General features: G+C 43.6%; 1 protein-coding gene across 8 annotated transcripts in view; it reads left to right on the top strand.

Moving 5' to 3' along the window:
- Positions 1 to 269: 269 nt before the first annotated feature.
- Atp2b1 (ATPase plasma membrane Ca2+ transporting 1) overlaps positions 270 to 25,190 on the top strand; it is a 109,638-nt gene continuing 84,717 nt past the window's right edge. For 3 of the 8 annotated variants that reach the window (NM_053311.3, NM_001399343.1, NM_001399339.1), the window contains exon 1: positions 464 to 691. The gene's annotated coding sequence lies outside the window, so the exon portion shown is untranslated. Of the gene's footprint in view, positions 692 to 1,117; positions 1,257 to 25,190 lie in introns of those variants that run through there. The other 5 variants (XM_063263124.1, XM_039078601.2, XM_063263123.1 and 2 more) reach the window with 2 other exon arrangements.

Here is a 25,190-nt window from a genome sequence, read left to right on the forward strand (position 1 = left end):
GGCGACTCGAGCGGGACCCCAGGTGAAGGGCGTCCCACGGCTGCGGCAGTCGCTGCTCTCCTGCCTCCTCACGTTGCAGGAGCCGCCCGGCCGCGCGCCCCGGCACCGGCGGTGACTGACGGAGTCGCCGCCCCCTCCTCCCCCGCCGCCCCCTCCCGCGGCCCTCCCCGGTCCGACACGTCATGGAAACACAGACGTCAGAGCCCGACGGCCAATCGGAAGCCGCCGCAGGAGGGGAAGGGGGAGAAAAGAGCGCAGGAGGGGGCGGGGGTAGCCGGGAGCCCGGGGAGCAGGGAAGGAAGAGAGGGAGGGGCGCGCGGAGGCGCGAGTCGCCCGCCCGGCACTCCAGGCCACCCTTTCCGCACCGCGCGCTGCAAGTTCTGGTTTCCCCCCGCCCCGGGCGCGCGCTCTCCAGGCGGAGACGCGCTCACCGGATCCTCCCCTTAAACGCCCTCTCCGGGAAGCGCCAGTCCCGGTCCGAGCCGCGCTACCTCCGCTCGTGCGCGCGCGCGCGCCCGCCCGCCCTCAGGCTCCCCGCGGGCCGCGTCACGTGACCGCGCCCAGCCAAGGCGGCAGCGGCGGCCGCGCGAGCATCGGCAGCGGTGGCAGAGGCAGCGGGAGCAGCTGCGCTGCCAGCGTGGAGCGGGAGGCGTGGAGGTGTGGAGAAGAAGGGAGCGTCGGACCGGAACGGGTGAGCGCCCTACTCCCCCTTGCCTGCTCGGGCGGCCCCGCGGGTCACCCGGTGCATACGGGCCCCTGCCCGGAGCTGGCCGTAGCCCCTTGAGCTCCGCCGTCTGCGAACCGGTGTCTGCCGGACCCCGCCCCGGGTTGCACCCCGCCCGCCGCTGCTGCTGCTGCTGCGGACGACGGCGCGGGGCCGGTTGAGCTGCTGTGCTGAGCGCGGCGCGCCCTGAGCGCGGCTTTGCGGAGCGGAGGAGGCGGGTCCTGCGGGGACGCGAGCGGCCACTCGGCGGCCGCCGGGCTCTGGGCGGGGGCCGGCCGGGCGCCGCCTCCTCCTCCACCGCCGCCGCCTCCTCGCGGTGCAGCGTGAGTAGGGAGCCCCGGCTGGTGGACGCCGAGTCTCTGGGCTCCACCGCCGCCTCCTTCCAGAGGTGCAGTCGCACCTCCGCGTGGCGCCCCGATCCCTGCGAGCCGGCTGCGGGTACGTCCCGCGACCCCTCGCCGCCACCCCCGGACCCACCCGCCTATCCTTCCTTGATTCTTCTCTCGGAAAAATGGTTCCCGCTGCGGGCGAGGTGAGTGGCGGCCGGTGGCTGCCCGCGGCGGGGGCGGCCACCTGCGGGGGAGGCCGGGTGGGGCGCGCAGGGCGCGGCGGGGGTCCTGACAGCTGGGCGCGGGGTGGAGCGTGGCCGGTCCCCGCGAAGTTGGCGGCGCCGCCGGGGTTCGCTCCTGCTAGGAGACCGTAAAGGTGAGAAGGCTTCCTCGCCGCGCGCCTCGGCGCCGGGTCCAGCTTGGAGTCTCCGTCCCAGTGGCTTCTCGTCTACACCCGGGCGCTCTCCGACTTCGCGGGGCTGCCTCTGCTGCCGCCACAGCCCATCCGAACACTGGTCGCCCCCACCCCGGCATGTGGTGACCTTGAGGGCAGCGGTGCCGGGCACTCCTTCTCCCCGCGCCCCGGGAGGGTCACCCATTTAATCCCTGGCTTGGGCCCCCAGGAGGTACTGCCGGTGCAAGGTGAAGGTTCGTCGTCGGTCCCCCGGAGAGGGTGGTGTGATAGATGCGTGTCAGACAGGACGGTGACTCCCGGGGAGTTGGAGAGCCGCCTGGACGCTCTCTTCAGGTCTTGAGTCTAGCTCCTCAGGATGTTCACGGTTGTTTCCGATTCATGTTTATATACTTAGTTTAAATGAAAATAAAATCTGCTCTGTCCTCGGGTCCTCAGAAAGGGTCAGTAAGAAAGAGGGTGGCATTCCTATTGCGGGGAGGGGGTGGGAGGGCGGGGGGGGGGCTGGGGTTTCTTCTCTATTTCATCTTGCGGGAGAATTTTGTGGCTTAGCTAGTTAGCGACCCCTGGGTCTGCGCCTCAGTCTCTGCCCAGGTTGGTTGGTCTCTGTGCGCATTTCATTCACCAGTTTACTGCGGGACTCTAGCATTGGGAGTGCTTTTGCCGTTGCGGTTGTTAAGACCCCAAGGGGAAGCTGGAGCTGGTCTGCATGGGTAAAGGGGTCTGCAGGACCTTGCTAAGGACGCGAACCTCCTCGGTAGGCTGGTTTTTACCCTTCCGGGGGTTAGAGCGCTGCAGACAGCCACCTTAGGCTGCTATGCATGCTACTTTTCTGGGTTTATTAATAACCTAATGACTCCTGTTGGTATCGATTGCTGTTCCTGATAAATTAGTTATATGGATTTTTTCATACGTGTGTAGGTATATGCATGTCTGGACTGTCTGCCTTTCAACATGGAAGGCTTTGTTGTGTTTCACCTCCCCCACCTGAGGACAGTCTTACTTTAAAATAAGGTTCTTGCACAGCGTAGGTGTATTTTATAATAATAAGTACTTGTAAGGGCCTGGTTTGTTTAAAGCGCTCATAGGGCATCCCTTTGGCTAGTGGCCCATGTGAGTGAATGGAGAGCCTTCACTTGCCCTGCCACCAGCTTTCCCTAGGGAGACTCCCTGTCCTTGTGTGTGGCAGAGGTGGATTGGGGGGAATTAAAGAGGGATTGGAAGGGGGAGAATCTGCCTTTTGTGCTTCTATGTTTCATTTATCACCCCCTCCCTTTTTCCCCTTCCTGGTCAGTTCGAATTTGAAGTAAATAGAGATATTTTTTTTTCTTGTTGGAGGCTTTTGAAAGCTGGTGTATGAAATGGGCCATTTAAGCCCAGTTTTCAGGGAGATGTTTCCGTTTCTACCTTGCTTCGGATAAGACAGTTAAATTGCTGTCATAAAGGGTGGATCTCTGTCCTGATTTTGGCTTGGGCGTAACTGCAAAGATCTTTGAAAAGTAACTGTTATTTCCTACCATATAGTCTGCAAAAGTGAGTCACAATCGGGTGAGCTGAGGACAGAGCGCCACCTTTGATCTAAAATTTTGTTATCCCCCCCCCCTCCACACCCACCCCATCAAATGATGAAAATTAAGAGTACGCCTTCATGTGGCAGTTGTCCTCACCGGTGCCCCTTTGGATGTAAGGGGGAATTCGTCTTCATTTTTCAGTATTCTATAATTTCTCCATCTTGAGAGGAATTTCAGCAACTGTGTGGGAAACTATGGTGTTTTGTTTTTAGTTGGATCTTGAGACCTTGCATACCATTCTGAGAGGAGGTGAGGAACTAATTTTGACTGTGTTGATAATATAATAAGAGGATATTGATGGTCTGCACCGACTGAGGGAGGAAGGTAATGCGGCAGTGTTGTCAACGTTGTTTAGCCATTCTAGCAAATTCCAGTGCCTACCAGCATGGTACTCCTTAGCCTTTTTTTTTCCCCGAGCTATGAACACTACAGTAAACACTGAAAATTTAGTAAAATTATTTTTCTGTCCCGAATACAATATAGTAATTGTTTTTCATTAGCTGTCTTCCATTTACCTGCCTATCGTGGTCTCACCGAGGGCTTATAATTACTTGCTTTAAGATAATCACGAGTGAGCACTTTGAGCAGGAGTACTTATATTCAGAGTTCAATCGAAACCATGTTGGAAAATGTGGTTGCTGCACATGGTTCCTCTCAGATGCATCTCATATTAAAAATAAATGGGATTTTTCAGGCTTGGAGGAAAGAGATGCTGTAGCGACAGCTAATCTGATGAGATTCCCCCGCTCTCTCTGCATCGCCCTCAGCCCTCCCTCTTCTCACATCCAGATTTGAAGGTACACTATCTCTTTAGGCAGAGGGTAATTCCTTATTGTCGTCCATAAAACACAAAAGAAAAAAAAAGATGTATCTTTTAAGTAATGGGTAAATTAACATAGATGTTACCTAATACGGGTTTTAATTACAGACCACAAGCTATTATTACTGTTCTATCTGCATTTAAATTTTAATTCAACATTTGAGTTCTTCTGACTACTGTGGAGCACTAGATGCTGAACTGTAGATAAGTATTAAGCTATAATTAAACAAAAAATCCGTTTGAGATGATAGATTATTTATGTCTTCACTGCTACAAGGCCTCCTTAGAGCCATGGAAATTGCCGTAGGTTAAAGGACATTTGAAGCCATTAAATTGATGCATGCAGGATAATTAATACATTGTTAAATGTATTTTGATAAAATCCATTATTTGGGGATTCACTTGACTGATTTCCTTGGGCAAACATCTTACAGTTTGTTTTAAACAAAACAATCTTTTATGTCAAATGAGTTTTAAAAGGATTTGTCACTCAGTAAAACTTTTTCTAATATTGAAGGTCAATGAAATTTGACAATTTTCCTTGTATTTTATGGATATGGGGTTTGAGCTGATATTTTCATCTTTTAGAGAATTTTTGTGATTAATATGAAAAACAGGAAGCTGAGACTTAAAACTTAAGTTTCTGTGTCTCCTGAAAGAATATTTTCTTGATCAGTTGGAATGGGAAATTATGTTCTAGCGAATGTCTTATATAGAAAGATGATATTAATAGCTTATTTGAGGTAACATTACAAGGTAAACGATACAGATACAAGGAGCATTTTCAAAAAGAGGTAACAATCTCTCAGCTTCTAGAAATGGTATTTATGCACACACACCAAATATGCTGTTTCGTTAAAAATGTTTTTGTAGAAATAGCCAATGAAAATAGAACAACAAACTTAACTGATCATTTTGACAACTCACAGCCTATCTCTTGTTCATATCACCATACTAGAAATAAGTCTTATAAATAAATGGATACATTGGGGAAATGAATGGAATCTTCTTTTTTTTTTTTTTTTTTTTTTAAATGTCAGATTCTTACTATGTAGCCCTGGCTGGGCTGGAACTCACTACGTGGACCAGGCTAGCCCTGAACTCATAGAGACCCAGCTGCTTCCTCCTCTTGAGTATTAAATTGGATTCTTACGTTTAATACTTGCAGTATTGCTACCCAATACTTAATAGGATCCTAACAGTTGACTCTGGTTGTATATGTGGCACGGGTTTCTTTTTGGTTGTTTTGTTTTGTTTTGTTTTGTTTTGTTTTATTTTTCTCCCGATACTCTTGTTGTACAGCAGATACCTGATAATAGCTTTTCGGGTTGTACTCTTGTTAGAACTTTATAACAGTGACTTAGAAGTGCTCACGCTTAACTCAGTGTAGTTTTCAACATTACCGTGTGGCCCGATCCTCATAAGTAGTAGTTTTTCAAAGTGAGTTACGTGTGACAGCTGTACCTTTCTCCCCCTGGTAGTCAAGGTGATCTATCTAGGTCCAGTGTCATATAGCTGACAGATAAATCAGCCAGACCTGGACTCTAGGTTATCCAGAGGTCCCTTTAGTCCTGCTCATGGATGATCTCACTGTATGTGTTTAAGTTTATGGAAGTATATGACAGGTCAGCTTCTGACCAGTGTAAATTTAATAATATAATAAAAACAAGTTTGCCTAGGCTTTGCTTTGTAGTTTAACTATAGCATATGTTCGGAGTAAATATCAACAATTTGTGCATACCCTGATTTGCTTCACAGCAAGGGAGCGACATGGACATTTGTAAAATACTGTAGTTAAATTTATAATTTTTTAAATCTTGTTTTCAATGAGGTTTTTTTGCAATAATTTATTTAAAAATAAAATATGCTAGCGCAAAAAAAAAAAGTACCTTCTTTCAATTCCTGTAATTAAGCACTTGTTTTTCTCCCACGGGTGTGTTATATAAAATTTTCTCGAATGTTAATTTGTTAAGCAGTGGAATTTAGACATTTAAATAGGACCCCAGATTTTAATTCATAAATACAAAACCTTGCTATAAATCTCACACAAAAGAAGGTGATAATTCTCTACTGTTAGTGCGGTTACCTGGGACAGTCGCTCAAAGCACCTCTCTTCTTGGCCTTACCCCTGCAATTCTGATTCAGCAGATTTGGGGTGGGGCCTACCATTCTGCATTTTGAAAAAGAATGCTAATGTCTCTATAAGTTGGATGAAATTGTTAACATTATTAAAAATCCTTTTATGATTAGGGAGGAAATCATTGATTCATTTTGAACATAGTCAAATTCATGTCCCTAAATGGTTTTGACTAGCTGCAGAAAAGTTTGACTTGTTGGGTTGGGTCATTTTTGTGACAGTTGTAAAGATTGATAGATGGAAAATACTCCTCTTCTGTGTGTGCTGAGCCGTCTCTCAGGAGCCTGTCTGTGGTTACTCCGTAAGCACTATAGACTGAGACATTTCTGTATCTAAATGTCCACTGTCTTCAAAGGAATTGAACACAGGCTTCTTTTCCTAAAAGTAATTCGTCTTGTTTTTCCTTCCTTCCTTTTTTTTTTTTCTTTTTTTCTTTTTTTTCTTTTTGTTAGAGGGAAAAGTCTCATCAATGGCCATAGACTAGTAGGTAAATAGTGACCCTTTTAAATTTCATTTAGCCATCAGCTACTTCAAAAATAGCATGTTAGGTGCTGATGATCCTTGAAGAATATCGACAATACCATATTGATAACTTACCAGCTGTACACCAAAACAACAAGTCGGTGCCATCTCCCTTGCACGTTGGTAATTTGTGCAGCTAGGTGATCTACTGTCAGGTCCATTTCATCTGACTGTCAGTGTGGCTTTATCTGTTGCGTACCACATATGCACTAACCACCTTGAATATAGTTCCTCTTTAAAATCAGTCTTAGCGTACACTTGTTTTGTCTCATATATATATCAGTGTAAGAGTTTTGTACATACATTAAAATGAAGGTTGTTTCAAAGCCCATCTCCAGACTTCTGAGCTTGTTTTGAAGACTTAGGCTTATTGGCTGAGGAATCATGGGGAATAATTGACTAATGATCATGGAAATCTAACTTACTATGTTTGGCAAAGTGGGAAAGGTTTTCCCCTATATTCTCCTTAAAGCCATTGTCTTTTAGTTATCCCAAAACAGTTTTAACTAAATAATGTATGACGTTTTAAATTGCTTCTTCGGTAAGAAAATGATTTGCTATCTGTGAGTCTAGTAGCTTTCTAAGCGTTGTGGTTTCTAACAATCTGGGACTTTGGTTTTGTATTTACGTTACCGTCACCTGGGCCTCTGGAGGCGAGGAGCATACTCTTGAGTGGACTACTGCTTGCTTACACGGTGAAATCTGAGATTATTCTCCTCACTGGAAACTGGTATGACTGCTGGACCTGATATATTGAAGAATGAAATGTATGCCTTTCGAAAAGTAGATCCTAGGAGGGGTTTGACCATTTACCTAAAAAAGGAGCGTTTATACCGATCGTATTGTTAGCAGTGTAGATCTGTCCTGTCTATTAACCCAGAGCATTCTCCATTTGAGGACTTTTAAAATGATCTTGTTCTCAAAATGCTCAGTTCCTGTGCTTTGATTTGCCTTTTGTCTTTGTGCTGAGTTCGATCAGGTGTGGGGGTTTTTTGGTTGCTGATGTCTGTTTTCTTAAACCTTACCTGATGTCACTTCTTCACTAAAACATCTATTGGTCCCCCCCCCCTTTAAATCATATCCAAGTAAGTTCTGGAGGACTTTCATCAAATAAGGAATCCAGTGTTTTCTAAAGTGTGTCGGAAAACACTGGTTCTTAAGGAACACTAAGGGTTTGATGGGGAAGGGGTTAGAACCGAAATCTAAGATGTGCTGATACGTCTTTCCATTAGGGATTTCTTCAGGTCTGTAATGTGAGACTATGGGTAGAAACTGTCCAGATGTGGTCACTGTTTTGTCTTTATTTCACCGACCTGAGTGAAGCATCTGTCTCCTCTGCCAGCCTTAACATGCTCCTCACCAGGGTCACTACTTTGTACTTTGAGAGGAGGTGTCATTCACACACACAACATTAAACAAATGGTGCTTTCTGGGGCTGAGAGCCATGCTTTGTTCATAGCACTGTTGGCCGCCCACTAGAGACAGTGTATAGACTCTTGCCCTGTTCCCTTTGTTGTCACTTCATACATGTATGTATCTCCTAACCTGAGAAAACTATGGGTCTCCTGATCTAAGTATGCCTATCACTCAAAGCTTAGCAACCATTCAGCCTTTCTAGTCATTTTTCATTACTTTGCCTGTCCGAATTCCTCTGTTTCTATTCTCGCCTATACACTTCTTGTTTTTTGTCAGATTTATTTATTTAATTACTTCAAATGTGTTTGTATGTGCTTGCTTAAGTCTATGTGCTCCCATGTGTGTGCAGGTGCCCATGGAGGTCAGGGGGCGGTTGGATCTCTTCGAACTGTAGTTACAGGCAGTTGTGAGCCACCTGGCATGGGTGCTGTGAACAGAACTCAGGTCCTTTGGAAGAGCAGCAAGTGCTCTTAACTACTGAGACAGTCTCTCCGGCCCAAGTCACACGCGTCTTAGTTCTCTATCCCCTTGCTGTAATAGAGACAACATGGAGAAATGTGTTCAGAAAGGGATAGCAGAGAATGATGACTTGTAGACAACAGATGCCCAATCAGTACTTTCTGCCTGCCGGCTTAAGAGTTAGACATTGTGTATCTTTTGTTAAGCTATCAGTAACAGAGAAACTTGAAAACTGAGAGGATTTCTAAAGGTTGCTTTGTCTGACTTTTTAACCCTGTACCTGTTGCTTCATAGGACAGTCGGTCTTACTACTGGACCAGTGATTCCTTTTCATTGACCTAGGACAGAACTTAGCTTCTGTATGGGAAGTGCTTTCCACTTATAAACAGTGTGGTAGATTCTTCCTTCTTAGTCTTTATTCTGATCCTAAAAATAATTGCAGCTTAACTTTGTATTTTTAATGAAAATGCATGTGAAACTCAACTCTCAAAGAATTAATCAAAGGTAGAGAAAGAACGAGTCATTGGGGAAGTATGTATTTTTAAACAATTAATTTCATTTTGGGCATATGCCAGCTTAGTCTTTCATTTGAATTAATGTCGAGATGTGCTTCCCGGGTCTCTATATAATAATCGATTGGTACACCGCATGGCGTACAGGTCATAATTTAAAGCAAATATTGTGGGTTATAATTTAATTGTTACTTTTTTGCAGCTCCCATGTGTTGATAGGAGTGCTGGTGGAGCCGGAATAGGTCACAGGTCCTACTGTTGGGGGGAAGGTTTTCGAAGTGAACTCTTAGTCTGTGACCTTAGTGCTCAGTTACTGCAGGCATCGGGAGGAACTTTGCGGTTACAGTGCGTCAGAGTTTAAAAGTGTGGCACTGTGCTTAGCCTTCTACCTGCCTTCAGGTCAAGAAGGACCACATCTTATCATGTCTACTGGTGCTCATTTCATACACAATATTCATTTCAAACATCAAGTAACTATGTAAATTTACCATTGTAAAATCATCGTTCTCAAAATACTTGGGGAAGAAAAACTTCTAGAAGTTATTAACCCATTTTTCCAGTAATTAGCACATTGTGCTCTTGTCTGTTCAGCTATTTCAGATTGTATACATATAATGTTTGAATAGTTTCTAAGGGCTTACCTTCTTATTTTTTTTAATTTAAAACCTTTTATTTTTGGACATTATTTTATGAGGATCCAATTTACTGTGATTATATTTATGCCACTCTCTTTTTTTTTTTAACTCTCCATTACCCCCTTCCTGTCCCTCTTCTTCCCAATTAGTCTGCCAGTGGCTGCCCCATTACAGAAAACCTTTAGCGACCATGAACAGTCCAGAAGGAATGGCACCTCTTGCATCCCTCTTTTGAAGGGTCAAGTCCTTTGCCGTTTTCATGATTGCAGTGGTTTATGGAATTCCTCCCCACGCTCCAGCTCAAATTGTTTCTGTGTGTGTGTGTGTGTGTGTGTGTGTGTGTGTGTGTGTGTGTGTGTGTGTCACAGACACTTTCTCAGGGTTCAACACTCAACCATTACTTATTCTCAGCATTTTCCTAGATAGAAATCTACAGTAACCATCATGTCTGCAACACTGGCTCCCCTCTGCCACAGGCTGGGTGCCACACTGGTTCACAGATTAACAATAAACATTTAGGGAACCAACAGTAATGATGTTTCTTCACGGGCCTTTAACACCTCAGACAGTCTTTTGAAGAGTTTTATAGAACTAGGTATGTCTTCCTATGGGGCAGGCCTCCCTCCAGTTCAATCACAGAACTGTTGGTTATCCCCAAAGTGTTCTGCCACAATCGCACCCGGCTTACCTTGCTTGAATGGTCGGTACTATAGTGTGCATGGTCTACAGCTAAGTGAGACCAGCGATGTGTTTCCTGACCAGGGTACATACATAGAATTTTATAAAGTGCTATAGAAAATATTGGGACTTGGTCCTGTTTTACCTTTGCCATTGTCATTGTCATGCAGCTGTTGGTCAAAGAGATGCACAGGCGTGGTTTTGTTGGTGGAAAATAAAAGGAATTCGAAGAACAGGGCTAGCAAAAGTAAAACGACTTAAAGCAGTAAATCTTGATCTTCCTGACCAGAATGCACATAGGCGCATATTCACTATACAGCCTGCTGATGCCTATAGGTATAAAATATAGATCTATAGGATTCTAGCCCTTCTCAATTCATGCACTAACTACTGTTTTTTTGACGTTGCTGTTCTTTTAGAAGGTGACTCATGAACCTTGGGTACTTTGTATACTCAAAACAACTAAAATCACGAGAGGGAGATAAGGAGGGAAAGGGTCCCGCTGAATACACAGAGGACAGCAAACAGGGATGGCCAGTTAGTGAAACAGCAGAGATGTTGGGCATGCTAAGAAAAAGGAGCTCTCCCAGCGTCACCCCCAGGTCAGGTGTTGGAAACAGCAGATCAGCCAGTCCCTCTACACACTGGATCTACAGATACACAGCAAGCTTTGGGTCTTGCTGCCTTTGAATTCGAATGGCAGTCGTTTTATATGCACAGAACACTGGGCCCTCCCGATTTCTCTGTCACTTTGGTCCTCTTGCTGAAGCGTTTTCAGTGATATTTCATGGACTCCAAGTTTAAGTTCTATCTTGTCTTTGCCACTGAAGACGTTAGTGACATTGAGTGAATGAAACACTTAAGTGTCCTTGTCACATCCCAGAAATGTGTAAAGGGGCAAGTAATTTTAATTTTTAATTTTCTCTTTCAGTTTAGCTTTTCAGAAACCTTTCTTACCAATGTTTCATTTTTAAGTTTTCTTAATCCTGTCTTCTAACTTAACTTTTATTTGATTTTTTTTTTCAATTGAGACAAGTGCTATTTGGTTCCTGAAGATAAGTATGTTCGTTGAAAACCTGAGTTGTCTTGAGTTTTTCTTCAGAAGGAGTTTTGTGTAACTAACGTTCTCTTTGCTCCCTGTCAAGTGGACACTAAAATCAAGTTACTTAGAAATTCAGAGAAAAGAAATCCACACCAAAGTGTCAGAAAGAACCACAATAGCCATACAACAGAACACAAGATTGTCACTTTAAACACGATTTTTACTGCGTAGTATTATATCTTAAAATACAGCAGTAAGAAAACTTTTACATCATGATTTAAAAAATAACACAGGGGGCTGGGGATTTAGCTCAGTGGTAGAGCGCTTGCCCAGCAAGCACACGGCCCTGGGTTCGGTCCCCAGCTCCGGAAAAAAAACAAAACAAAACAAAACAAAACAAAACAAAACACAAGTTCATCCAAGGTATGGACATCAGTGTGTGGCCTTCTAACTATGGATATCACTGTAGAAGGTCTGACAAAGACTTGTTTGTTTGTTTGTTTTGTTTTGTTTTTGAATACACACAAATCAGAATCATCAAGGTTCCCCTTGATCCAGAGAGCTCTTCTATGCTGTCTTAAATCTTAATCCTGGCCAGCACTGTGACAGCTGAATGAGAGGCGGTCCCTCGTGCGCTCAAAAAGCCGAATTCTAAACCAGTGATGGGAAAGCTTTGAGAGCTGCTCAGTTATCATTTCAGAAGTCCTCACAGGCTCTAGGTGTAGCTCTGTGGCCACCTTCCTCATCTGTCCAGATTACAGAAGCCTGTCTTCAGGGGAAGCGGAATACATTGAGGCACCACAGTCCTTAGTGAGTGCATGCAGATCCTCACCACCTCTCATTGAGCTGCTAGTGTGCTGGCTAGCTTAGGAGTGTTCCCTGACACAAGGAGGATGACTTGAAAATCCTGATTTCTGTGTGTTGAAAGAAAGGAAGAAAGGAGTCTTTGTCAGACCTTCTACAGTAACTCTGTAGAGAGCCACACACCGGTTTTCATACCTTTGATTCCCCCTATTTGTCTTAATTTTTTAAAATTATAATATAAGACATTTTCCTTTATTGCTTTATTAAGGAATCATGTGTACGATAAACATCGGGTTGTTTAAAGTGACAGTCATGGGTTCTGATTTATGGCTATCTCGGTAAAACCACAGTCAGTTATTAAGCATAGTCATCTCCCATAAAAGTGTTTTTTTCTGTCTGTACCACCACCTTCCTAAAAGCCCGATGCTGCTCTCCTCAGGTGATCACTGATCTATCCTGATTAATTTGACATTTCCACAAGTATGTGTGCTTAAAATTATACCATAGGTGCTCTTTTGTAGTCTGGCTTTCATTTGATCTAGGTGTTTTGAAATTCGTCCATGTCGTATCTATTAATAGCTGTTTCTGTTGCTGATGGGGATGTCACTCTATAGCTGTGACACAGTTCGTTAGTGGGAAATTGTGGACATTTCGGCTCATGTAAAGCATAGTTTGTTGTTTTTCGAGTTATAGTATCTCTTTATTGCTTTGATCAAAGAACATAGGGACCGTTCTCGTTTGTGCTGGGAGCTGGAGGAAAAGTGTCAGTGAAAGGACTATATGAAACCTCAAACTGGCAAAGTAGGGAGGCCCATGGAGTCAGAAATATTTGCAAAAATGAGCCTGGGTTCTGTGCTAATCATCTGTAATTATTGTGATAATATACCCCAGATATGTCAACTTGGAGGAGAAACTGATTTGGGCTCATGATTTCAGAGATTTGAGTCCGAGGTTGCCTTGCCTCATGTCCTGGGCCTGTGGTAAGGCACATTGTGGCAGAAGCATGTGGTAGATAGGAGACTTGATAACCTCAGGGCAGGCCAGAAGGAGGGGACGGGCAGCCTCCAGTATCTCCTTCAAGGGCACCCTTCGGTGACCTACTTCCTTCCAGTATGATGTCCACTGCCTTATGCTAGTATTCCAGGTTGGTAGCCAGCCTTTAACAGATACAGTTTGGGTGATGGGAAAAGTGGAGGGCAGGGTATCTCAGATCTGAAAGCACAGTAAGTTCCAAAAAGTTTAGCTAGTAATAGATTAGAAAGTATAGTTTGTAGGTGCCTCTGAGTAGGGAAGGACAGAGGACAGCTTAAGGAGCTTATTGATATTTCAGAGGAAATGTATTGTAGGTCTTTGCCATGCATTGTTGAGTTTTGTTAAAACTACAGATGAGTACATTTAAATGTGTAGATACCCCAGATATGTTACCTATTTTTTAATGTGTGTGTAATTTCTGGTGACTTAGATACACAAACCAGGCTACTGTGGGTAAAATAACTTGCTTCTCTAGAAGCCTGAAGGCGTAAAGCAGATGTAACTGAACATGTCTTCTGCAGAGGAATTCTGTTAACCACTTACAGAACTCACAACTTTCTCCATCCTTGATTTCTCCTTCAAGCCCATTGTACTTCGGGTTCATAAACCCTCAGTCATGGGGAACAGTGGATCGCCACCTGTAGCAGGGTTTTAGAGCTCTTTTTCATGACACCTGAGTGAACGGGTAAAGGAAAGTAATCATTGAATAAAATGAATCAGCGTACGGTGAACCAGCTTTCTGCCTGTAGCATCCTGGTCTAAGACAGTGACTTCTGTAGAATTTATGGGTGAGGTAACTCTCTTGAGAAAACGATGAAAAGGGTTTTTAGCTGCTCTCCAAGACCGTTCTCAGGGCTGGGGAGATGAATGGGTGAGTAAAGTGTTTGGCACATAAGTGTGAGGTCAGAAGTTGAGATCTGGAGCTACGACCTTGAAAGCCAGAGATGGGAAGCAAGCTGCCTCGCTAGAGCAGCTGAGTCAGCGATCTGGGAGAGAGCCTGCCCACAAATGAAGCAGAGAGCGTGGGGAAGGCACCTCATCCTCTGTTCTCCACATGCTTGTGCACACAGGCTTGTGTATACCTCTACACATATGAAAATGCACATACGTCACACACAGTTATCCGCAAATACAGTGACTTACCAATCTTACTTATGTAAAAGTATAGGGGCACTAAATTATGGGATGCTTGGAAGATACAGAATGACATTAAGCATCAGAAGAAAATCGGGCTGGTGAGATGGCTCAGTGGTTAAGAGCACCGACTGCTCTTCGGGAGGGCCTGGTTTGACTCCCAATGCCCACATGGGGGTTCAGAACCTGCTGCAACTTTAGTTCTAGGGGGTTTGACACCCTCTTCTCACCTCCACAGTCACCAGGCATACATGTGGTCCATGGACTACATGCAAACAAAATCATTTATAAATATGATGTTTTATAAGAAAATCACTTGCTCTATGTATGATAAATAATTAATCTTAACATTTAATTATTTTGATGTTTGAATTGTATATGCTTTAACATCCGTGAAGTACGAAAGTGTGATTGTATGGTTTTAAGAAACTATATGATTTTCTAAATCTTCTCCTTAATGTGATATAAATTAGTATGATCTGTCCTATGACTGGTTCCATGTACGAAATGTTTTGGTTTTCCTCTTTGTTAAATAATCCCTCATTTTGCATCCTCATTTGTAAGTGTTTATCTCTACTTGTGACCGTGCACTCTATAATTATTAAGTTTAAAGTAATGTGGTGGTTTTATGCGACCCATTACAGTTTCTTCCAGCTTCCTAGAGTCAGGTTTTTGGAATGATCTTTTCTTGTTCTGTATATATAGTATTTCCTCTCTCTTTTCATGTCTTTCCACTACTTTCTCAAACTCCCATAGCACTTTTAAAAACCATATTATTGTTTGACACTTTCAGGAGTTGTACAGCCTGAGAGTAGAAGATGCTGAGTTTTCTGTCACTTGCCCTTGGCATGGTGCCTGTCTAAACCTGTGAGGTTCTTTATGACATTCATGAGCATCTTGTCTCTAGTGCTGAGCTTTTATCCATTGCCTTCTGATTCATGGAAAATAGTTGCTTGGGCCTGGAGAGATGGCTCTGCTCCACTGTTCAGAGGACCTGGGTTTCATCCCAAGGATCTACATGGTGGCTCACAGTTGCCAGTAACTGTAATTCCAGGGAATTAGATTCTCTCTTCTGGGCTTTTGCGATCCCAGGTATACACATGCTGCACAGGCATACATGCAGGCATTAGTACACATAAAGCAAATAAAACACCTGCTCCATTCTCAGAAGCAATAGTATGCTTGAAATGAGAATTCATCAGTAGCTCCTGTTTTCTTTTCTTTTTTTTTTTTTTTTTTTTTTTGGTTCTTTTTTTTCCGGAGCTGGGGACCGAACCCAGGGCCTTGCGCTTCCTAGGTAAGCGCTCTACCACTGAGCTAAATCCCCAGCCCCTCCTGTTTTCTTTTTTAACTTCTAGAAGACCGATGTGGTAGCTGAATCACATAGACGAGAAGTACTTTGTTACAGCTGTTATATATATGCTTTATACGTTTTACTCTTTCTGGAAGGAGAATTTACTACTCATGTAAATAAAAAAATGCAGCAGGGAGTAGGAAGAGAAGACTTGTAGATACCCAAGTAACCGAATTCGTAATGCTAGCATTTTGATAAAAAGCTCCAAAACAGAATGGTGTGGTTTGCCTTTGTTCTAGGAAACTACAGGTGTTCCAACATCTAAACTTTTAGGGACAAATTTATGTGCGACTAATAATACAAAACTATGTTGTAGGTAAAATAAAATTGTGGAGACTTGTCAAGGTCTTTTAGCAGATTTTTCATATGATATTTTCTGAATTTGAGGTTTCGAGTGGGAGACAGAGTTTTTTTTTTTTTTTAATTAAATATCTGTATTCTATTTTCTAATGGGGAGACAAAAAGATCAGGAGTTCAAAACCAGACTGGGCTACACGACACTCCATTAAAAAAAAAAAAAGCAAAAGAAAAGTGTGTGCCCGCCTGTTGTTTTGCTGGGAATCACCATGGAAAGAGACTACACCGACTGCACACTGGCTGCTCCTCTCGGTTGCCTTGTCTGAGGGTGTTTATCAGATGCTGCCTGATTCCAGGTACCAGTATCTGTGTGTGCACCTGACCCCTTGCTTGATTGTTCTCTACACTAAAGGGCTGCTGCATTTCTTGCTGCTGCCTTTTTCCCTGCAAAGGAGAGGCCCCCAGAATGTGCTTTCAGACCTCAGTACTTTTGCTGCCATTGTTTCCGTGCTTTAAAAAGTTACTGCTGAGGGCTTTCCTGAGTGGCAGCCAGCTTTGTGCCTATCCCCACATAAAACCAAGGGCTGGTGAGCTAGGCTGTCCATTCAGTTATATCATCTTCTATATCATCTATATCAGCCTCACCTCCTTTCCTGACACATATTAAATCAGGTAGCCGTAGATTCAAATCACATCGTTCCCCAAGAGAGGTGCTGTGTGGTAAGATACCTGTCCTGAAATGAGGGAGAGCTGTTGAGAGGTTCTCCGGCCACGCTCCTGCAGTATGTTCGCTGCCAGCTGCTGGCCTCAGAAAGCCTGTACCCCAGAGTTAAAGAAGTTTAGATTGGTTTCAGGGTTCTTAAGAGATGTTTATTTAACCAAAAACTGCAAATACATACAAGAAGTGGGAGGCCATCATTGAAAGCCACAGATATTATTGGAATTGTGCGCTTTCAAATTAAGACGATAGCTACAGAAGTAGGATGTGTCGGATGTGTGTACTTGGGAGCTCAGAACAAACAGGGTGGGTTTTTTGTTTTTTTCCTATTGTAAGGGATGTCACTTTAGAGAAAAATATAGGTACAAAAATGTGCTTTTTATGTTGAAGTCAATGCACACCAGTCTTGGCTGGACATGCTGACACTGTTTATGAGTTTGAGGCCAGCCTGGTCTGCTCAGCAAGGTACAGGTCACTACTACTACACAGTGAATCCCTTTCTCAACAGTCATGAGGTTTTTCATTAGTGGACTGGCTGCTTCCTGGAATAGGAAAGATAAAAGCTGCATAGGGCTAGAGGAAAGGTTAAGGGATGTTGGGTATCTTCTGGGCTAGCCTGGGGCTGTTGTTCATCCAACTTCCGGAACCGTGTAAAACAAAGTAGAAAACCAGGAAATTGGCAGAAAAGCATTTGAAGAAGCCAAAAGTCCCTGTGTCAAACTCTTCAGTTTAGATGTCTGCTTGGTACTTTAGACTCATTCCTGTAAAATTTTCAGAGCTAGTTTTCTAATATATTACTAAGGACAGAGCAAGTGGGAGAAGCAAAATTGTTTTGGAGGCAAGCACAAGGATTTGGTTTTTAGAATCAAAATTTGACATTTTGATGGCATTTTTGAATCGATCAGATTTAACAGTCATGGACAGTTGGTTGAAAACATTTGCTCTTTTGCTATTCTTCGTATCTGGAAAACCTTCACACGGAATTAACATCATTTAGGACCCTGGAAGTCCTCCTTCACCAAACCTACACCTCTCACCGAGTAGGTGCTTCTCCCTCTTTAGTCATACTGGGAGGCCTTGAGGATTCCAGAGGTACACAGCAGCTGTTCACTGTTCCCTGCCTTTGTATGGGACGCTCCTCACCACTCAATCCCTCATTTTCCAGAGTGCTGCTCCTGTTCATGGCCTACTTGTAAAGATCAGACTTTACCAAGCCACTACTCAGCCGCCCTACACTCAAGCTTCCCCCTGTCTGTGTAGCAGTCGTCTTCTATGGTTAGTTTCCTTGACTCCGAGCTATCAGGAAATAAAGGATGAGTTTGGTAATAGTTGTAGGCCAGTGAGAAGTACGCACACAGATTAACGTATACTGACTGCTACAGATAGTTCTTTTCTCATAAAAATCATAATTATTATTGGGATAACCCCAATAATATAGAGAAATCCAAGTTCAAGTCCTTTTCAGTTTCAGGTCCCATGAGTCATGCTGGTCTTGGATTGAGAATGCCATCACAGCTGCAAGTTACTTTTTATAACCTGTGCTCTGTGGTCTTAACTTCCTCTACAGTAGGCATATAACTTTGCAGCTTGGCAGATTTGTTTGTACTTTGTATTTCATTATTTACTTAATTTTTAATCTATTTAAGTGTGTGAGAGAGTTCCTGTGAATGCATGCAAGGAGGTCAGAGGACATCATTTTCTGGAAGTTGGTTCTCAATACCCCACTTCACCTCGTTGTTGAGGCAGTGTCTCTTGGGGTACCCCAGGCAAGGTGGCTTGAGAACCTGTCCTGTCTCTCCCTCCCATCCTGTCTCAGGAAGGCTAGCATTACTGATGTATCACAGCGTCTGCCTTTTACATGGGTCCTGGGGGTTGCCTACAGGTTGTCAGTATGAGCACCAAACACTTACCGACCGGTTGAGCCCTTCTCCTCTGCCCCAAACTTCATATTTTACAATTGTGGTTTTCTTATTTTTATTTCTGTCGCTAATGTAATAACGATCCAGTGTGCCAATGTATACAAGAAACACTGCCCTTCCTTAATTTGAAAATCCTTTTCTGAGAATAAGGCGAATCCCGTTCCCTGTAATTGCCTGCCTGATGTGTGACAGGCAATCTGTGTAAACCAGATTTTTGGTTTCAGTGTTGTTTCTTAATTACAGACTTCTGAACGACGCTTTAAGCAGAAATGAGGGATTCAAATTCCCATGGTCTCAACAATGACAGAAGGATGGAATTTCCTATTTGGGAAGCTAATAGTGCTGGGAACTGAAAGAATGACTGTTCAAGCCCAGAGAATGGGGGGCACATACCCCCATCTCTATCTCTGTGTGTGCACACTCGGGTGTGTGTGCGTGTGTGTGTGTGTGCGCGCGCGCGTGTGTGTGTGTGTTTGAGAGAGAGAGAGAGAGAGAGAGAGAGAGAGAGAGAGAGATTGATTGATTGATTATGGAGGCCAGGTGCCTTCCTATATGACTCTACATTGATTATTTTTCTCACTGAACCTCTGGCTGGTCAGTAAGCTCTGGGCTCTGCCTGTTCTCAGTGCTGGGATTTTACCTGCCACACCTGGAGTTTTAAGTGTGCTGAGGATCCAAACTCAGATCCTCATGCTTCTACGACAAATGCTCTACCAGTCAGCCGTCTCCTCAGTCCTGAGCATTTGTAGACTATCGTTTGTTCTCTTAAAGCCATTTAGTTGTTGGCAGATAGAGCGGGAGTTCTTTAGGAGTTAGTTGGTGACACTGTGACCCATAGACCTAGTAGACTTCCTGGGATATTGCGGGTCTGAAGCTAAATGAATAGTAACCATGAGTTTCACCAGCAGGCTTCATTGTGCTTCTTCTTTTAATTGTCCAAGGTAATTTGTGATACGTTGGCAAAGATTTCTTAGGAAAATTATCTAGCTTCTATCTTTAAATTTTTATTTACGCCATGTCTTAGTTAGGGTTTTACTGCTGTGAAGAGACACCATGACCAAGGCAATTATTATAAAGGACAACAGATAATCAGGGCTGGCTCACGGTACAGAGGTTCAGTTCATTATTGTCAGGGCGCGAAGCATACTGGCCCGCAGGCAGACATGGGAGCTGAAAATTCTACATCTGGGTTTCCAGGCAGCAGGAAGAATGAATGAGGCACTGGGCCTGAGTATCTGAGACCTCAGAGCCCACTCCCCAGTGACATACTTCCTCCAACAAAGCCACACCTACGCCAACAAGGCCTCCTAATGGTGCCCCTGTATGGGCCTACAGGAGCCATTTTTATTCAAACCATGACGTGCTCCGTATCTCATGGTTCAAGTTTTTCCCAATAAGGGTTTTAGATACGCTTTAGTCATGGACGGCACCCTTTGCCCTGAGTTTGGGAGAATGGGTTGGCTTTTGTTTTTGTAGTCGTGAGGCTAAAGAGTCTGATTTTCTTACACAGTGAGAGGATTGTGAGGACCACAGCCGGTGTGCCTTCAGTTGTTTGGCAGCATTCTTTATAAGGTGATGATTCCTTCCTGCGTAGACAAAGACCTAAGCAAGCTTACATGCCCAGAGTCCCGAGCATGGGCCAGTTCTCTAGTCCTGGGCACTTGGTCTTTGCATCACGCACAACTGTGCCTCTGGTGTCAGGAGCTAGATTTGTTTGTTGGTTTGTTGTGGGTTTGTTTTTTTTTTTCTTTTCTCAAAATTAAAATATTCTTGGATCCATCTTGAAGTTCTTGCATGTTCAACCCAACTATTTTTGCAAAAACCGTTCAGGATATTATGCCTTTGATTAATTTTATCGACTAAATGCTGGTTTAAAAAGGGCCTGTTTAGGCCTAGTTCTCTTTAGAGTGTTCCACTCGTTTAAAGTAGCAAGCAAGCAGTGGCTACTCGATACGGTCGTAATCCGTTATTCCTTGTTTGAGATAGGATCTCGTTTGTGCGGCTGGGCTTGATCTCCAGACTCCTGCCTCCACCTCCCAAGTGCTGGGTATGTGTGGCCACATTTGGTATTATCCCGGTCTTCAAGGAAGAATTCATACTGTCAGAAATACAGATGGGGAAGAGGGGGAAAACAGTAATTATTCATGAACCGTGGTATTTCTGATGATCCTAGAGGAAGGGGAAAACAGAAAATGCTATCTTTGTCAAAACCAACAAGTGGTAAATAGTAGATGTTAAAATACGCTTAAAGTTTAGAAATGGTTCTGTCAAATTTGGGCTTAGGAGTTTGATGATCTGACGGACTTAGGAAATTTCACGTCAGAAAGCACGGATTTGTGTAGGGACTCGCCTCTGACAGTTTTTGTGAGACAGTTTTGCCAGTATCCCAAGGAAGGGGTGAGTCACAACTTTGCCACTATCCTCATACAATGACAAGCTACCAATCTTATTAATGAGACTTATTTACAAAATTCAACTATATCTTTTTTTAAAAAAAATGAACATTTGCTATCTTTGAGACATTTTCTTTAAAAAACACCGAGAGTCAGACAATGGGAACCCATCCAGAGGGCTGAAGGTAATTCTCTCTTGGTACAAAGCACACATTACCAACCTGTATATATTCTGGCATATTTAAAATTTTCATAATATCTTCATAACTACATACATAATAGTAATGACATCTATAAAAAAAAAAAGAAGTCTAGAAATTTTATCCAATGCAAGACCTACTGTGAAGAGTTCAGGTTTCCAAAAAGTAATTATTTGGGGCGTCTATATAAACTTGAGAAAAGTAAAACAGTCGATATGATTTTATTAAAACAGCACCCTAGGTTTGTCACAGGAATTAATGCGATCCAGGGGCGCACTTCACCGTCTGTGTATAGTGATCTACAGCCATTTGATATTTAAGGAGCAATGATGAGCAGGTCATGGCGATACACATCTGTGCTCCCATCATTTGCGAGGTCAGTAGTTTCAGGTCAGCCTGGGACACATGAGATCTTGTCTCAAGATAAATAAATAAAGAGCGAATTAACAGAAGCAAACCACCATGTCTGTGTGATGACGGGGAAGGTAAGACATGGATGTGGGGATAAGAACTGTCTCCCAGACTGACTTGGTGTGTGAACAACCATAATCAACGAGTAATCAGCAAGTGAGCGGATAGAGTAAGGGTAAGAAGCCGTGCTGAGCCTGGGCAGAACGTGGGTTCTAGCACCCACCCCCAACTGCTAACTGGGCATTTGAGGTCTTTAAGCTTCCTCTCAGAAGCCTAATGGTTATTAGGTAGGGCCAGGAACACAGGCCAGATGGACAGTCTATTATCCTGCAATTCATTCCCAGTGTTTATAAGTGTGCTGGGCTGTGAGACTAGACCGAGGTGATGCTTAGCTCCTGGAAGACCCAATTTCCTTCAGAATCAAAGAAAAACTAAATTACATTCGATGTTTAATTTACTTTTAAAAATCGTTTCCTTGGCAACTGGGCTTCCTAATCATAGAGAACAGGACCGGTTTGCCAATGAATATTTTTTTTAATGTGTTCCAAATATTGCCTGGGACATATGTAGACTAAATGGTATTTGTCGATTATCTGAAGTTTAAATTCGATATAATAGCCATGGAGGGACCTGATGAGACAGGCAGTGATGGAGTGAATCTTTGCTCTGCATCAGCAGATAGGAGCCTGACGTACAGACTGTGTGTACGTCTTAGAGAGTGCACTAGTGTTTAGCTGGTTCTGCTGCTGCTCACCTTCAATCCCAAACACGCAGGAGGCAGAGGTAGGCAGATCTCTGAGTTCGAGGCCAGCCTGGTCTACAGAGTGAGTTCCAGGACAGCCAGGGCTACACAGAGAAACCCTATTTTGGAACCAACAATAAAAAATAGAATACCAATATTCAAAACCAATTTCAAAGGTCTTCTGTTTCTATTAGTTAGAACCAACAAGGCGAAATTTTACATTTCAGAACTAAATTCAGTACAGGGAGCCAGGGTTCTGAGCCATTAGCATAACTCCGTGACAAATGTACACTTTGACCCTTGAGGGGGGAGGGCACCTTCATATGCGTTTTTCTGGTGGAGGAAACAGTATTCAACAAGTTCAAGTGGGCCTGTGTCTACTAAATGGGGCTTAGATGCTTCAGCACTGGGAGGTGTCTTGGACCTAAAGCATTTAAAGGGCAGGGGAAAACTAGAAAAGCTCTGAGAACCTGGTCCCGCCATCTGCTTTGTAGAGGAGACCAAGTTACTCCACTTTGCCTAGGTTGATGCAGATGAGTGAAAACTCAGGTCTCCTCCCTAAACATTCACACCGGTAGTATTCATTCAGGATAATATCTGAGTGGTAGCTGTATGTCACCACAGCTGTAGCTTCAGGAGTGCGCTGGACCCTGGGGAAGACAGTGGCTAAAGTAGCTCTGTCATGTATGTATGGAACTGTATTGTGTCTCCACTCGCCCTAAATGGACAAGATGCCGTTGAAGGATTTGAAGTGTACCCAACGCTACAGCTCTGACTTCTGATCCTTGGGGCTTAGTCCCCTGTTCCACAGTTTGTAATAGCTGCACAGACATTTCGTGAGTCTTCAGGTATCTTGTCGCTTAAATGCTCATGCACCGTGCAGGCTTGAACTGCCCCTTTATGTGTAGTTAGCATAGTCACCCTCGGGAGTGATTGATGATATCAGTGAGACCTCATTGGTTCTACAGAAGAAACTGTTACCAGGTTAACAGCATTGCCTGAGACCATGAACAAACAAAAACCTGACCTTAACTGAATGTCTCATCCTCTCCCTAAGTTAGGTTCCTGCCAGCAGCCGTGGTAGGTAGGGAGTTTCTAGATTGTAAGAAATCAAGAGAAGGACCTGGGTTGGTTAACAGGATAATCCTGATCCTCTTTTTACTTATGGCAATGTTCTTAACATGTTCTTGGTTTTGTTTTGTTTTGTTTTGTTTTTTCTGTAACTCTTTGAGTAAGCATAGAATAAATCAATAGGAAAGATGATTTCACATTTATTGCATGAGTCTGCTTTCCTTAATTTGGCAGTCTGATGAGTTCTCAGCATCGGTTCCCAAATAGAGGAAGTAGGCTTGGTTTGCATTGACATTGGAAATGGAAATGTTACTGTAACTTGTAAGACCTCGTTGTTGGAATTGCCGAGTAAATGGCATTTGTTTGAATCCCATGTTGAACCTTATCACTTTCAAAAATATTAATGTGTTTCTCTCTTAGCAAATAAAGTATATGGACCAACAGCAACATAAAGAAAACCATGGTGGTGTTATTCAAGTAACACCATTTTATGATTCTCAATATTGATTCTTGATTCTGACACTCTCTCCAACTGAACTATTTTGGCTTACGGATATCGGTTCTTCATCAGTTGGTGTTTGTTAAGAAAAAGAATGGGAGTTGCTACAGAGGTGGCTCGGCGGTTACAAATGCTTGCTGTGCCAGCATGAAAATTGGAGTTAGGATGCCTAGAAACTTCTGTAAGTGCCAAGTGGACAGGGTAGACACCTATCATTACAGCCTCCAAAGGCAGAGACAGGGGATACCCACAGCAAGCTGACCCGTAGATACCAGCTATTATAACATGAGCTCTGGTTTTAATTGAGAAATTCAGCCTCAATAAATTAAGGTGCACAGAAGCTGGAGGATGCTTTCAAACATCAGCTTCAGGCCTTCGCATGCACTCACACCCATGTGCAGCTGTGCACACCTGTACACATACGGATGTACACCACACACACATCCCAAAATAGAAAACAGAGTAAAAAAAAAAAAAAAAAAGAACACTTAAGCTGAATTACCATTACTGCTTTTAGAAGAGTACTTGGGGTGAGGTTTTAAATAATTTTAAAACACTTAGGCTGGGAAGGTAACTGTGTGGATGGATGAACCTGCTGCCAGGCCTGATTACCCTCGTCCCATCCGCACACAGCAAAGGAGAACCAACTCCCGACAAGTTGTCTTCTGACCTCCACACACCCACTGTGGCACGAATGCTCCCCCATGCATGTACTTGAAAAGTAAATGTAATAAAATGTAAAACAACTTATTTACCCACTTGACTAATTCTTTACGTAGAGACAGATTTTCCAATTAAATATTCAGCCTAAGTCCTAATGAAAGCTTCATATCATTTTAAAAGAGCATTTTGTGTTTTACTGTCATTATGGGACAATAATTTTATTGGTGTTTGGATTAGAAAAGAACTGGGTGATTGGTGTGTTCGTTTCTTTAACCTTACTGCTTAATAAATTATAAGACCCTAATCACTTGTTTTAAATCATTTGTATTTGTGGAAAATAGAAATGTCCTCTAAAAGGGTATTATATTAAATTAATTTAGTAGAGTTCATCAGCTGTCTTTGCCTGCTAAGTATAGCTCTCAGCCCTCATCAAAGAAGCTTCTGTTTGCAATAGAAGGAGACCATTACAGAAGCCACAGCTAGTCAAATACAGAGAACAACTCTTCCTGCAGTGCCCAGACCCAGGAGATATAAATGCAACGTAGCTCTTGCACCTAAAACTCAAGGAACATTGCAAAGGAAGAGACAGAAAGACTGTAAGAACCAGAGGACACAAAGTCTGGGAGCTCGTGTCTCCTAAAAATGGTGGGGAAGCTTCATCCACACAGTACTGCCACAGTATGGCTACCTACACAG

Source organism: Rattus norvegicus, chromosome 7 (genome assembly GCF_036323735.1).
Source record: "Rattus norvegicus strain BN/NHsdMcwi chromosome 7, GRCr8, whole genome shotgun sequence".
NCBI classification, from domain to species: Eukaryota; Metazoa; Chordata; class Mammalia; order Rodentia; family Muridae; genus Rattus; species Rattus norvegicus.